Below are 15991 nucleotides of genomic sequence, written 5' to 3' on the forward strand. Positions count from 1 at the left end.
GTGCCCAGGTCTGCCCTATAGTTTGGGTTCCAGCTTAGGAGCCCTCTAGTCAGCAGCCAAGATCTGCACTCCTATTCCTTGCTGCTATCCCTGAGCCTTCTCCTACCTTCCTGGCTGGATTTGCCAGCTTCCGAACGCCCTCCACCCAGGGAGTGACTGCAGCCTACTTCCCTGAAGCCCTCTTCTGTTGCCAACTGTCTGGCTTTTTATAGGCCCCACCTGTTCCTGTCCAGCTGATCCTACTCCCAATTAGTTCCCTGCTCCCTGACTCCTCCTTCAGGTGTACCCTCCGGAGTTAATTGGCTTGCCTGGCCATCTTAACCCCTTCCAATCCTGTGTGGGGTAGACACCCCATCACAGGAGTGAAGTGTATTCTAAGTGTAACTTGCTTTATTTACATATATGCTCCTGCCCTAGAACAGAGGTGCTCAAACAGCATGCAGGCAATCCCTTTTTCCAGGAATATCAGCCCAATGCCAATGCCTGATTACCGGGGAGAAACTCTGCCTCAAAAATTGACTCCAAAAACCAAAGCAGAAAGCAGACTCCCCACCTCCTTGCTCAGTTCCCTTTCCCAGGGCCACTGCCTTTACACATAACCTTGCATAATAAATACAGCCCTAAAAACAACACAGCAGGTATTCTCAAGACTAAACATTTTCTCAGATGCTTAAACACCCTTGGAAAAGTATGTGCAACAGCGCCATCTTGTGATGCCACAACAGTCAATTTGACATTGCTATTTGTCATTTAATACTGAAGTCAATGAAACTACTAATGTGTTTAAAGTTACATGCATGCTTAAGACTTTACTGTATCACAGCCCTAGAGACTAGACTTCATTGACACCTTTGAATGTACCATCTGTATGTTCTTGAATGTTTAGATACACCTAGAAATTTACTTTTATGAGCAGAAGGATTTAGCTCATAGTGACAAATATTCATGTAAATGTAATTTCACTTAAGTGTCTTGGGAAAAGAATTTTGTCCACTAGTGAGCTCTCTCTATATAGCTGGTTTAGACAGTGTTGACTCCTGCCCCCATTCATTCTTTTAGGCCCTACTTTCTAACTCCCTTGTATACAGATGGCTAGTTGTTTAGCAACCATTCACTTGTATTTGTCAGGCATTACTGCTTGCCCTTTAATTCTGTACATTTTAAAGAACAGCTATAACTACAAATTTTCCATTCTGACTGACTAAAGAATACAATGATCTCCAGCGTACCACAATAACTCTCATCACTGAGTAGATTCTAAAGCACCTAAGAGACAAATATTTTAGAAATTTTCCTGCAGGGGCATATGTACACTCAAACACACGTAATAACAGGAGTTAAAAATGTCAGAGAGAGTTCAATACAAGACAAATTCAATTTTTACTGAAATACACATTGTGTTTATTCGCTTTCCTATCCACATTCCACTTAGTGGAGACATACATCTTATCTATAGTAGGTTGGAAGCTGGTGATGTTGATATCCTTTACTTGGACTTTTCACGATGGCACTTCATGTAGATCACAGTCACTGAACATTTCTCTGTGTATCCAAATTGGAGAGTGACCTACTGTCTTGAATACAACATAGTATGTCAACAGGAGGTCTGTGATATTAAATATCATGATGGAACCATCTGTGGTGCATTGCTATGACAATATCTTATACAGGACCATAAATATACACCACACTGAACAATTATGTCTTCCTCTCCTAAACATTTAACAGACACGAGTTGGTGCATTACAATATATCAAAATTCAGAACAGATTTTTGTTCTGTTAATATTATTTATTAATCCTTTCAAGCCTCAGCAATATGTTCAAATCTCCAGATCTGCTGGAACCCAGCAAAATAAGACAAATAATGTCCTAAGTCTCATACGTGAAGCATATTGCATTTAAGGTATTTGCAAACAGCAAAAAAATGTATTTTTAAAGAGGAAAGGGGATTAAAATAAGAAAAATAAAATCCATTAAAATAGCTTATTTGAATGAATCTAAGGCATTTAGAATTATTTTTATTGTAAAATCATTATGGTCACAATTTAATATTATATTTTATCAGACTTGCATTCTCTAGAAAAATAAACTGAACTCTTGATGTCTTCTTAAACAACTTCCTTGTAGTCATTTGCACTGAAAACCATAAGAGGGCAGCATAATCCTTTTTGTCTTAACCATCTCTTTGAGAAAACTGCTTTGATCTGTATACATTACATGTAAGATATTACACAGGCTGTTGTACTGTCCATTCACCATTTACAGTAACTTACTTTCTTTGAATAAAGGAAAACAAATGAAAGAGCCTTTTGGCTTTATAACGCTATCTACTTGCATTAGATCATCATAGGCAGAGGCATTGCAGGAGCACCAGGATAGATTATTTATACACACCCTATGGAAATGGTTTTTGTCCAGTTTCTAATATAGAAAATATGATTACAAAACAACCAAGAAGCTGATGTACACAAAAATGAGGTGTGTGCGTCGGGGGGGGGGGGAGAGGAAGGAATAAAAAGAGTACAGAGCCACTTAATGGAAGTTCATGATATGATTATGTAGGGCTATTAATTAAATTTATTGATAGCTTGGAACTGAACTGTTAAAATGTAAAGTTATCTTATTTTCAGTCCCAATTTTCAGTGTATGGGAAGAATATAAGGTCAGTAGGATAGCAGGTTTTAATTGTATGCCACATAAGCTGCTTGATTAATGAAGTAACAGCAAGGATTCTACAAATAATAGTAGAAGTTTTCTGTAAGAGACAAAATTTTCCAAATACTGTTTCTTCTTACCTCCTGGCACCAGGCTATATGCAGAATGTGGGAAGGAGAGGAGATACATCCATACCCATGTCTTGGGATGTTGCACCAACACACAGAATTTTAAAGTACATATGATTTTCATGTTGAAAGGCCATAGCCACACAAGTCTCGCTACTGGGTCACAGCCCAGTTTCAACCAAGCAGAGTATCAGTTGGTAAGGAGAGCCATATTCTCTACTACCTCTTACAATGGTTAAGAGGCTGTGTCCAAGAGTCCCTAAGTTTGTTGTGGATTTTTTTCCTGACCAGTTCAAGTGGTTACCTAAACAAATATTGGCTTTTATTATTTTCATTAATTTAACAATGATTTAATCATTCTATTCTTATTTGAGTGGTTACAGCTCACCTTATGTAGAATCTTAGGCTATGTCTGCACTAAAGACCTTACAGCTGTGCCACTGCACGGTTTCCCGTGTAGCCGCTCAATGCCAACAGAACAGAACTCTCCCATCGGCAGCCCCAACAAGCGGTGATAGCTATGTTAGCAGGAGAGCGTCTCCCACTGACATAGTGCTGTGCACACTGGTGTTTCTGTTGGTGAAACTTATGTCTGTCAGTGGTGTGTTTTTAGTCACTCCCCTGACCAACAAAAGTTTTACTGGCAAAAGTGCTAGTGTAGACTTAACTTACTCCTTGATTAGGAGTAATATCAATAAATCAATAGGTCTACTCTCAGAATAACACGCTACTAATTTCAGTAAGACTATCAGAAACAGGCCCAGTCTATTTAAGAGAAGTGGTCAAACCGATGTTCAACTGACCAGAGCATTTTAACATGGCAGTTTCCCTTAAAAATAATAGGCTACTTCCTTACAAAAATCTTTGAAAGTCCTTGCTTTCCCATGTGTTCAAGGGGGAATTGAATTATCTCAGTCTGACTCTGCATCATCAGAATAGAGCTGCCGCTGGAAAATGTCTGTACAATGACAGCTTCCACTCAGAGACCATTCCCAGTGTGCTGGAGGTAGTGACACACGTCATGTCTAAAAAGTGTTCATCTTAGTGGGATTACTTGAGGAGTAAGGCACTACTCAATGGGAGTATTGGTATCAGGATCTGACTCTAGGTATTTACTGAACTATGTAAGATATAATAATCAGTCACTCCAATATTCATTCAGTGTCCAAGTGATGGGAAAAGCTTAAGATCTGTGTAGAATGGGACAACACATCAGTGGAAAGCAGTAGTGTTTGGTTTGCGTATAGCCCCGAGATAATTTCTTGTGCTAATGGAGACCACCAAAGGATGCTGACATGTTTAGATAATATCCTAATTATAGCAGGTTCAAAGAATATCTTCCAATGCATATAATATAAATTTAAAGCATTAATTTATTAAGGGCGTCAGGGTTCATTGGCAACAGTGTGTTGAAAGTGAATCATTACAAGAAATGGTATCTAAACATCAAATGCACTTTCAGAGCAGGGGCGCTGGAACAATTTTTATAGTGGGGAGTGCTGAGAGCCACTGAACCAAACTGTAATGCCTGTGTATAATGGAAACCACTTCAAATCAGGGGTGCTGCAGCACTTCCTGCACTCCTAGGTCCAGCCCCTGTGTTTCTGAGTGCAGCTTGCCATTCAGCCACACTTCAGAATTTGGAACTTTCCCTTGACATAGATTTTCATCAGTTAAACACCAGGAGGAGCTAGATTAAGCCATTTAGCCACAGCCCTGAGTAAGGTGCCCTGTGGAGTCACACTGCCTCAGGAGTTTGGAGTGCAAGGTGACCTAGAAAAATCTTAGGCCCTGTTTGCATTCATGTACTTATGTCACTGTACAAAGTGGAGCTTATACTGCTAGAGACACACTGGAGTAAGCTGCACCTGTGTAAATCCTATTTTGCAAGTCTGCAGCACATCTACATTAGGGGTTTGCAAAAAATATAGATTAAAAAATGGTCCTTTTTGAACCCAGCAAAGTGAAAGCAACTCTGAAATTCAGAAAATTTTCAAGAAAATCATTTTCCTGCATGTCTACCAGCTCTGATAATACCATTGAAGATTCCTTAGATGAGGAGGTAGAAAGCATAAATCTTCTTGTTACAACAATTTGACCTAGAATCTCTCTCAAAAATAATTTATTCTAGTACCAAAAAAATACTTGCTGTAATTGAATGTTTTAATTTAGAATAGTCTCCCCCTCCCCACCAAAAATGCACACAAAGAGTACATTAAATATTTGGATAGGATTTCTCTATTATCAGCCAACTGATAAGCAGTAAAATTTGAATTAGCTTTTAATGTAAGATGCACTCTATTAATGCTCTATGCCCATTTGAAACAACTTACAAATGTTTCAGTTGCAAATTCCATGCCACTTAATCATGCAAATCATTGTTTTCAGATCACCTCAGAGAGGATTTAGCTTTCATCTATTTTCCTGTACTGTTTGCTGTTAGAGATATTGTAACTGACTTTTGTGAAAAGTTGTGAACTGAGAGACCAGACACTGTGACCTAGAAAGGCCTAGCTACTAGCCAGGCTATGGGACCCATAAAGCATTCAGTTGTGAGTCCCCTGATTTTCAGACCCAAAAAATTTCACTTAAATTTATAACAAAAATTTAAGGGCCTGATTCTTGGATAGGATAAGCTGTTCTCTGTGCAGGAACAAACAGGGTGAGGACACAACTGGCTTTAGGGCACCTTTCTTTTCCCTTGAACCTTGGGGCATATGGGGGGGCGTCAGTTTCATCAGTCATGGCACACTGGTCACACACCTCTTTTGCCTGGCTATGCCCTGTATGCTATGATGGGATGGCGTGGAACTGGTTTAAGACAAAAACCTCAGGAGACCAGTTAGCCAGCTCTACAGACTTTTTCAACTCCTGGAACAGTGGACGGGGCGATAACAGAGCAGAGAATCTGACTAAACTCTCCAGCCATTTTCATTGCAGAGATAACTTTTATTCAAATCAATGAAAACTAATTGCCACTTATTTTTCTTGGAATTCATGTGATCCCCAGGAAATACAAAGGGTCAGGCAGAAAAGCACAATTGCCACCACAGGGCTGTGTACAAATTACATTATCTAGCCTTTAACAACTTCTGCCTGCCTTTCTCCATGGGATTCATGGGCCAAAAGAGGATAACAACATCTATCTCACAGTCCTTACTAAACCTTGTGAATGTGAAGCTTTTGCGACAGAGAGACTAAGGAGGTCCTTGCAGGGCCGGTGCTACCATTAAGGCAAACTAGGTGGTTGCCTAGGGTGCCAAGATTTGGGGGCACCAAAAAGTGGTGTCCCCCAATATTTTTTTTTTTTTTTAAAAAAAACAGCATTCCTGGGCTAGGCTGCCGGCGGCGCGCTGACACGTGCGGCTCAGACTCCCTCTCCCAGCACAGCAGCAGCTCCACTTCTCCTGCCCCCCAGGCTTGCGACGCCAATCAGCTGTTTGGTGCTGCAAGCCTGGGAGGGGAGGAGAATCAGAGGGGGGAGCGGCGTGCTCAGGGAGGAGGCGGAGCAGAGGTGAGCTGGGGTGGGGAGCTGCTGCGGAAGAAGGGGTGCCTCAGGGCAGGGGGGGAGCTGCCGCAGGGGGCGGGGTGCCTCAGGGTGGAGGTGGAGGGCAGGGAGCTGCCGCAGGGATGTGGGGGGCGCAAGGTGGAAGTTTCGCCTAGGGCGCGAAACTTCCTTGCACCGGCCCTGGGTCCTTGGAGAAACTTTTAGCCATGGTGAGAGATGAAAATGTGGGATGCCAAGAGAACAGACAGCATAGAAGGGGATAATGAAGAAAAAGAATACATGGGTGATAGTAAAGGATACAGCTGTGGCTGGCTCACTGCAGAGGGAGAGTCTACCCATGCTACAATCACTCCTTCATTTGCTCTGTAGACATACCTTTTATGTAAAGAACTGGGCTAGCTTTATTTTCTGAGCCTTTTGTTTTTGCACCAATTGCTTCACCCACAAGATCAGAATCATTGACATGGTCCACAATGTTTCTAGTGAGGTCCTGGGGGAAGAACTGAATTATCCGCTGACAGCAACCCAGGCAGATTGCTACAAAGTTCACAATGCTTTGCCTTTGGATGCAGGGAGAGCACTAAGCTGACCCCTTAATGAGATCAGAACAATTTTGAAGTCTTAAAAAAAAAAAAAAAAAAAGTAGGGCCTGATTCTCCACAGCCTTGAACTTTTGGCTAATCATTGATACCTGTGAGAACTGGGAGAAAAGTGCTTGCAAAGTTCTACTACACTAATTTGGTAGCATTTTACACTGATATTGCCATTAAATAAATGGTTGCACAAGGTGCAAGGGTAACAGAAAATCAGAACCAAAGTATTCAGATATAGGGTGACCAGATGTCCCGATTTTATAGGGACAGTCCCGATTTTGGGGTCTTTTTCTTATATAGGATCCTATTACCCCCAACCCCCGTCCCGATTTTTCACACTTGCTGTCTGGTCACCCTAATTCAGATATGACATACTGAAAGGAAATACAATAAGCAGAAGAATGCATCTACATCATGGAGGACAATTTTAGAAGGATGAGCAACTTGCTTGCATTGGCTTCATAGTTCATCTCAGAATAACTGAGTGGATGGTGTGTTGTTGTAGCCATGCCAGACCCAGGATATTAAAGAGACAAGGTGGGTGAGGTAATATCTTGTATTGGACCAATGTCTGATGGGCAGAGAGACAAACTTTTGAGTTTACACAGACCTCTTCATCAGGTCTGGGAAACTTAATCAGAGGGTGGAACAGATTAACACATATTTCAAGGGACCATTCAAGGTGAAGTGGCTCATTAACATCCCTCCAGTCACAGGGAGGAAAGAAAGCGGGGACAGGAGATTGTTAGTGGGTTATAGATTGTTGTAATAAACCATAAATCTGGTGTCTCTATTCAGTCCATGATTTTTAGTGTCTAGCAAAGTTATGAATTTAAGCTCCCAAGCTCATCTTTTGAAAGTGTTGTGCTGATTTTCTTTGAGGCTGAGGATTGATAGGTCAGACATAAAGTGGTCTCTTTGTGAAAAGTGAGTGGATGGCTATATTCTAGAAGGTGAGGCACTGGAATAATTCTACTTCCAGAAAAATAAGGCCTGGTCCACACTAACCCCCCACTTTGAACTAAGATACGCAACTTCAGCTACGTGAATAACGTAGCTGAAGTCCAAGTACCTTAGTTCGGACTTACCGCGGGTCCAGACGCGGCAGGCAGGCTCCCCCGTCGACTCCACATACTCCTCTCGCCGAGCAGGAGTACCGGCGTCGACGGCGAGCACTTCCGGGATCGATTTATCGCGTCTAGACAAGACGCGATAAATCGAACCCAGAAGATCGATTGCTTACCGCCGGACCCGGAGGTAAGTATAGACGTACCCCAAGTCCAGGAAAGGCAAATAAATGTAAAAGATCACAATTTAAAGACCGAATAAAAAACAAGTCTAACTATAAAAATAAAGGGTCAGTTCCTCAGCTGGTATAAATCAGCATCACTCCTTTGACTTCAGTGAAACCATGCCCATTTACACCAATGTAAAGTAACTTGACTGAGGTATTCCCAGAGCTCCCCTAAACCAATCCTTGCTTGCAGATCAAAGGACAGATCTGCTGCCCAGTGTCCAAATCAAATAGCTGATCTGGGTGCTGGGATAATTGGGGGGAGGAATTCTTTCCCACCTATCCCAGCCCATGGAGCAGCTGAATGGCTGCTCGGCAGTGGCCACTGAAGCCCTATATAATGCAAAACCTTCCTAAGGCAGTTCAGCAACTAGTGAATGCGGGGCTTTTCACAGAGAAATTCCGTATTGTATTACATGAGGCATAGATATATACAGAGTTTAAAAAAAAAATTTGTTTACTCAATTTTCCTTCTTTGTCCTTCATCATTTCCTTCTTCTGTCGGGGATGGAGTTGGGGAATGAAACTCTTGTTGCCTTCTCAGAGCATTGGAAAATGTAACCCATTGCAACTGATTTTTCTTTCAATATCGTCACCAAATGGCCTGTACAGTTGCCATTGAGGCAGGAAAAGTTGCTTCATGGATGGTATGACAAAACCCTGGATAGCCGTGAGCTATCCCTGCTTGCTTGCCTCCACAATATGGCGAGTTGGTTTTTTGTTGACAGGTTCTGACAGAACTCTGTTTTCCCATTCAAAGTAAACACTAGTGCACACAAAGAAAACCCAACACACAGATTTCCTAAATATGCTCTAAAGCTTGACCAGTTTTGAATAATAGAGAAGGGAGTTGATTAAAGAAATAGATTATTTTTAAATAGAGTAGATATTGGGCCAATTTCTGGCTTTAGCCTATGCTCACTTTATGTGCCCCAAAAGCTATAGTCAGGGGAGGAACTGCAGGGCCCAATTGTTGCGGCCCTATTACTTATATGTGACAGTCCACATAGTTGATCTTCTAGTCTTCCATGAGGCAAGGTCCAAGACCCCTGGTTTTATTAGGAACTCAACCCTTTCCAATCCACCGGCAGTCTTTATGCACCCAACCGTACTTGAATTACAACTAGCAGGAGTCATCTGTTTGTGGTAACTGTGGAGGAACCCAGCGGACATCAGAATATACCTGAAAACAGTATTGTGCAAACAACATTAATTTGTATATATACAAATATATATATATATATATATATTGCTCCATATGACTATTTACAGGGGAAAAAAATCAGGCATCTTTGTTGGGTTGATTGAAATACAGTTAATTTGGGAAGTGAATTTCAAACTTGAAGTCACATGTGCTCATATGAGAAACTGGATTCTATAAGTTATATCCATCCAATCAAGGAACAGAAACTTCCCAAATAGAAATAGATGTCTAATCCAAAAGCTCAAATTTTGAATACTTGCAGCGGACTGCTACAGCATGAGCTATGGACCAAGAATTATTCAGTGAATAATTTTAAATAATGAATCCAGTTGAGAAACTTTTGATCAGTTAGCTGACGGTCCAGGAATAGGAACATCAGTGGAATGCCTCAAGTAAATTAATAGTTACAAGTTAGTCATCCAGTTGTAGTTAAATAAAAGGTGGGTTGTGAACTGGGACAACTCTATACATGAAGATTGTTTATAGCCCTGAATTTGCAAGTTCATTGCCATGGGCAGCTCAAACCCATCCGCGCACCCCAAAAGATCCAATCGCATTTATGAGCTTGCAGGATTGGTGCCTAAAATAAAATTAGAGGTAGGCCACGATGGAAAATTTGTATCTGTGGATTCAGCCCATCTCAAGCAAGCATATCATGCATAACGATTAGCTCCCATCCTCACTATTTTAATATTTTTTTTAAAGTCCATCCATAACTTTGGAAAGTATTTTTCCCCCAATTGTTTCATGCTATTATGTATCAAGACACTAATTTCTAGAGCAAAAGAGTTTAGGCCCAGATTTTTAAAGATATTTAGGCACTTCTGCATTGCAATACCAAGCTATTTGCATTTTCATAAGAGATTTAGGCACTTACCTGCCAAAATTCCATTGGCAGTCAGTGGGATTTAATTTCAAAGCGCCTAAATCACTTTTTAAAATGAGGCAGGTTCCTAAATTAGTTAGGTGTGCAGTTGTAGAGAAAATAATCACTCAATGTAGTTTAAAGATGATATTCCATCACATGTACACCTTTAATTAGAACCCCACAGAGAATGTTGTGTACAGGGCCGGCTCCAGCATTTCTGCCGTCCCAAGCAAAAAAAAAAAAACACCGCGATTGGCGGCGACAATTGGGAAAAAAAAAAAGCCGCGATCGGCGGCGGTAGTTCAGCGGCAGGTCCTTCGATCCTAGATGGAGTGAGGGACCTGCCGCCCCCGAATTGCCGCAGGTGCCACCCCAAGCACCTGTTGTTAAGCGGGTGCCTGGAGCCGGCCCTGGTTGTGTATATTTTTATTCTGTTTCAACACATAACCCTGTTACAAAGTTAATGTAAGAGCTTGTTAGAACAAGGAGGCTTTGCTGCTCTTGTACACACCACTGCTATGTGCATGAAACAGTCTACCGAAAAGTTAGCCATTTCTAAAGAAATGATCCTCCAGAGACCAGAGTAACAGCAGTTGCAGGAACAAATTTCCTTTTCTCTCAGTGCATGGATTAAACACAGTCAAGTATCTAACTTAAAAAACAAACAACAACAGCTTCTTTCCATCAGTTTCATAGTCCCAGGAACAGCACTGTTACCCTGGCACAAATGGAAGGAATAAGGAATTAAAAAAAAAAATAGGAGACAGTTTTTAAATGTTTCCCTGAAATACATTGTCAATTCTTCTTCATAAGAGTTGCTTTAAAACTTCCAATATGAGAGTGCTTCCAAATGAGAGAGACCTGATGCATCCGCACAACAAACTGCATGAAATATATACAGCCTCTTTGAACATATAGAAAATGCTCTCACTGTATCTAATAATGACACCAGAGTAGCTGGATAGATGACAATATGTTGCCTCAGCATTAATTCATAGCATGTGCACAGTGGAAATTACCACAAAGAGCAAATAAACATGAGGAGGCCAGATTTTCAAAATCAGACACACGTTATGAGTTCATGCTTAATTATACAGGGAAGTGACTGGTGTGCATGCATGAATGTAATTGTCCGATGTGGCTGAACACTGAGTATTTGCATGCATAGGTATGGTACACATCAATAATTGCATGCTTGTATACAAGACCCTCTAAGCCACAATATAAATGAGCAGCTATCTAGAAGCTCAGATTTCTACCCAGTTTATTATTGCAGCAACTGCTAGCTGCTTTTCTGAGTGTTTTTCCCAAGACTCAATGAATTTCTAAAATATTACCACCTGTCAGCATTTCTAACACAGAAGGTAAAAAGATAATTAATGAACATCCTATCTTTCTTCACAGATTAGCTTCAATACCTTCCTGAGTTGAGGAAAAGAATTGCCGACTGATCCAAAACCATTGAAGAAAAAGGGAAAAAACTCTCAGACTTGCATGGGCTTTGGGGATCAGGCTCTTAATGAATTAACATGAGAATGATGGGAATCTCTTCTTGTTTACCCTGTAAGCAAAAACTGAAGGGGATCAAAATATCTCACTAATCTCCTCTTCCTTTCCCCACCTTCATTTAAACAGAAGATAACATGGATTAGAAGGACCTGAAAGGTATTTTTGTTTTGTCCATGAAGTTCTCTAGGACATTTTGAAACTCTTTGGGGACAAGAAGGAGGGGGAGGAGAATAATCTACCAGGGCTTAACTAACCTGGAACCTTAGTGTATACATCACAACATCGTCATCTAGATTGTAGCATTTGACAGTTAGTTTAAACGTGTGAAGTGAACAAATGAAATAGATATTTAAAACAGTGATAAATGAATTGCTTAATTCCCAGCTAATTATACCATACTGCTACATTGCTAGCAAACAATGTAACAAGAATGCCAAATTAATTAATGAAACATTTAATCAAAATCTATTCATCTAGTTGCCTATCCATTTTTGAAGCTAAATAATTATAAAATTTTAAAAGGTTTCAGAGTAGCAGCCGTGTTAGTCTGTATCCGCAAAAAGAACAGGAGTACTTGTGGCACCTTAGAGACTAACAAATTTATTAGAGCATAAGCTTTCGTGGGCTACAGCCCACTTCTTTGGAGGGCAGCGAGCCCGCTGCGGCTCCGCTCTCCCCGGGTGAGCGCCGCCCCCCTCCAGGTGCCGCCCCAAGCACATGGTTGGTAGGTTGGTGCCTGGAGCTGGCCCTGACTGCCAGCTACAATACAATACAATATGCATCTGAAGAAGCGGGCTGTAGTCCACGAAAGCTTATGCTCTAATAAATTTGTTAGTCTCTAAGGTGCCACAAGTACTCCTGTTCTTATTACATTTTAATTGCCTCAGTACTGGCTAAAAGAATTTTGAAATTTGGCATCTCCATTTAATGACCTCTATAAACAAAGGTACAAAAGAGATTAGGTATGTGTGTTTGGATCTAAGTATCGTCAAAGTTACAACTCAATGATCCGCTCCTTAGTGGAACATTGATGGCTGTTGGTCTTCAAATATGAATTTGGCAGCTGAATCAAAAGTCTCCTGAGAACAACTGTTTCTGTAACATTTCTGCTACCTGCCCCTAGAGCCCCCAGAGATACTAGCCTTGCCCAATATCATAAATCTGAATAACCAAGATTTATCTATGCTTAACCTGAGGGTCGGTAACCCTTGCCCCACCCCTTCTGGGTGGATGTGATAATTAACTTAATAATAATCCATCGTTGTGATTGTAAGGTATTTCTATGAAGTACCTACCACACTTGTGGGCAATATAAATAAAAATCTTTGAGGGAGGCAAAAGGGGGATTTCAATCCTCCACGTGCTCCTTTTTTGTGGATCTCCTGGGGGAGTTTCTGGCACTATCCTCCCCCAACCACCTTCTGAAGTCTGCTAGGTCAGACTATTGGTGCACAAATCCCATGCGGTTTCTGAAAAATAGTAATCTTCACACAATACCACTCACATGGCAACAGGGAACCTTTACTGCCAGCAGGGCCAGCTCTGGCTTTTTTGCCGCCCCAGGCAAAAAAGCCTCCCACCGTCCCCCGCCAGGGAGCGCGGCAGGGGAGGGTGGTGAGCCCGGCTGGGGCCCCGCTCTCCCCGGCAAGCCGGAGCGCCGGGGTAAGGGTGGCAAGCCCGGCTGGGGCCCCGCTCTCCCAGATCGGCCGGAGCGCCGCCCCCGGGTGAGCGCCGCCCCCCTCCAGGTACCGCCCCAAGCACATGCTTGGTAGGCTGGTGCCTGGAGCTGGCCCTGACTGCCAGCTACAATACAAATCCCAAAAGCCCTTTGCAGTTTCCTACCACAGCTGGGAGATGGTGAGGTGGGATCACTAACAGGGAGAGGAGAGCCTGTGCGGAGAAGGGACGCAAGAGAGACCAGTGTGGTAAGGGAAGAATGCACATGGGACAGCTTCCAAATGTGGAAGATTGAATCTAAACCACAGGTTTGGATGTTGGATCCTGACTCATGAGATCAAGTCCTGAATATCCCCCAATTTCAGAATCTTGATTTGGGCCCATCTCTGAATGAGATACGTAGATACAGAAACATATATTCTAGACAAAGGATTCTCAGGTTTTTGCACAATGTGGACCATATATTAATGAAAAGGACACACTCTTCCCCATTCTTGATTGTGTGGACCACTTCCCTCTCATCTGTGTCTTCTGGCAATCATCACAATTGCTTCCATGGAAAAGTAGCATTAGGGAAATATTTAGTGTACTTTTAGTTTCTTTTAATATAATTTAGCAGCTGGAAACAATGAGGAGAGCCTGGATCCTATGACCAAGTAACTCTCCATAGACCATTGATGGATTCGCCATCACTTGAAGTCTTTATATCAAATTGGGATATCTTTTGGATACAGATGCTCTAGCTCAACCAGAAGTTATGATCTTGATGCAGGAATTACTTGGTGAAATTCTATGACCTCTGTTAAAATCTATGAATTCAGAACATCAACAGTTTTGGAACTTCTGTGTTAGCCAATAGGCATGCATTCAATATCATTGAAAAGAGCAGGAGGTGGCAGCTAAATTTATTAAGGGCAACCTCACTTCCACATGCAGATACATGGTAGGGAAATGGTAGCCATCTTGCTGACTTCAGCGTATTTGACAGTATTAAGAGATGGTGGCCATTTTGAATAAGGGAAATTTATGAGTTAGCAACCTTTCAATATGTTTTCATGAGACAAGTAAGAAACACCCCACAATCACTGGAGTTATGATAAATTGTAAGACTTGGCAATACAGGACTTGTCCCCTTGTCCACGGACTGCAAAGTCATGGTCATCATTTTAGTTAACATAACTCCTTAACGTTATTTTCCAACTCACTTATTTCCTAGTATAGACAATCCTTTAGACTCCACCTTGATGCACTCAGAACAGTTATAACACGCTTTAGAACAATGGTGGGCCCATGGCCCACCGGTGAGACAGTGTTTACATTGACCGTCCGCAGGCACGGCTGTCCACCCAGCTCCCAGTGGCTGTGGTTCACCATTCCTGGCCAATGGGAGCTGCAGGAAGCAGTGCAGGCTGGCCGCCACTTCCCGCAGCTCCCATTGGCCTGGAACGGCGAACCGTGGCCACTGGGAGCTGCGGGTGGCCGTGCCTATGGACAGTCAATGTAAACACTGTCTCGCGGCCCACCAGCGGATTACCCTGACGGGCCGTGTGCGGCACGCGGGCCGCAGGTTGTCCACCACTGCTTTAGAGGGAATACTGTCTATTGCTCCCTCAGCTACAGGGTCGGCTCCAGGCACCAGCTGAGCAAGCTGGTGCTTGGGGCGGCAGCTTGTAGGAGGCGGCATTCCGCCCAATCCTAGGACGGCATGGCCACTTTTTTTGTTGTTGTTGCAGGGCAGCCCGCGTCCTTCCCTCCCAGCTGACCGGAGTGGTGCGGAGCCCTCCCGGCAGGGGGCATGATGGGATGGGCCGCGTGGCAGTGCCCCACTGAAGCCCTGGCCGCCCCCCTTCTCTCTCTTCGCCCCCTTCCCCTTGGTAGCTGGGGCACATCTGCAGGGCAGGGAGTCCCCCTGCACCTTGGCTCCGGCTGCGCCGCAGGTTTTTTTTTTTTTTTTTTTTTGAGCTTGGGGCGGCCAGAAAGCCAGTGCCGGCCCTGCTCAGCTAAATGTAATATTGCTGCAACACAAGCTCAAGAGGAAGAGGTGAGTAAACAGGGATCTCAGTGAATCTCCCTCATCTAGATAATGTATTACCCTAATTTTCTTTATAATTCCAGATTATCATCACAACACAGCTAGGGAGAGAATATAGTAGCAACATATTTCCCAGTGCATCCAGTTTTTTACATCTCAGTTGTTTAGAGAGAATCTCTTTGGGATGGGAGTCTCTTCCTAGTCTGTCTATTGTACAGCATCAAGTACATGGTCATCACTAAGTAAACACTGAACAGTGTCAGCGAGCTCTTGCTGTCTTTATGTTATTGCACATTATCTCAAATCCAATCACGTTAACTGTTTTCATCTAGTGCAATGTAACCAATACGTGGCTGAACTAAACATTTTATCATCCAGACACCAAATTGTCTTTTTTATGACAAGAGACGGAGGTGTTGCTCCTGGAGTAGCAAGAGACTGACAGACTGTTTTAAAATATATACAAATCAAGGCATGATAAGCAAAGCCAAAACTTGCCTAATTACTTTCTTCACTGTTCT

The sequence above is a fragment of the Malaclemys terrapin genome, chromosome 7 (genome assembly GCF_027887155.1).
Source record: "Malaclemys terrapin pileata isolate rMalTer1 chromosome 7, rMalTer1.hap1, whole genome shotgun sequence".
Taxonomy (NCBI): Eukaryota; Metazoa; Chordata; order Testudines; family Emydidae; genus Malaclemys; species Malaclemys terrapin.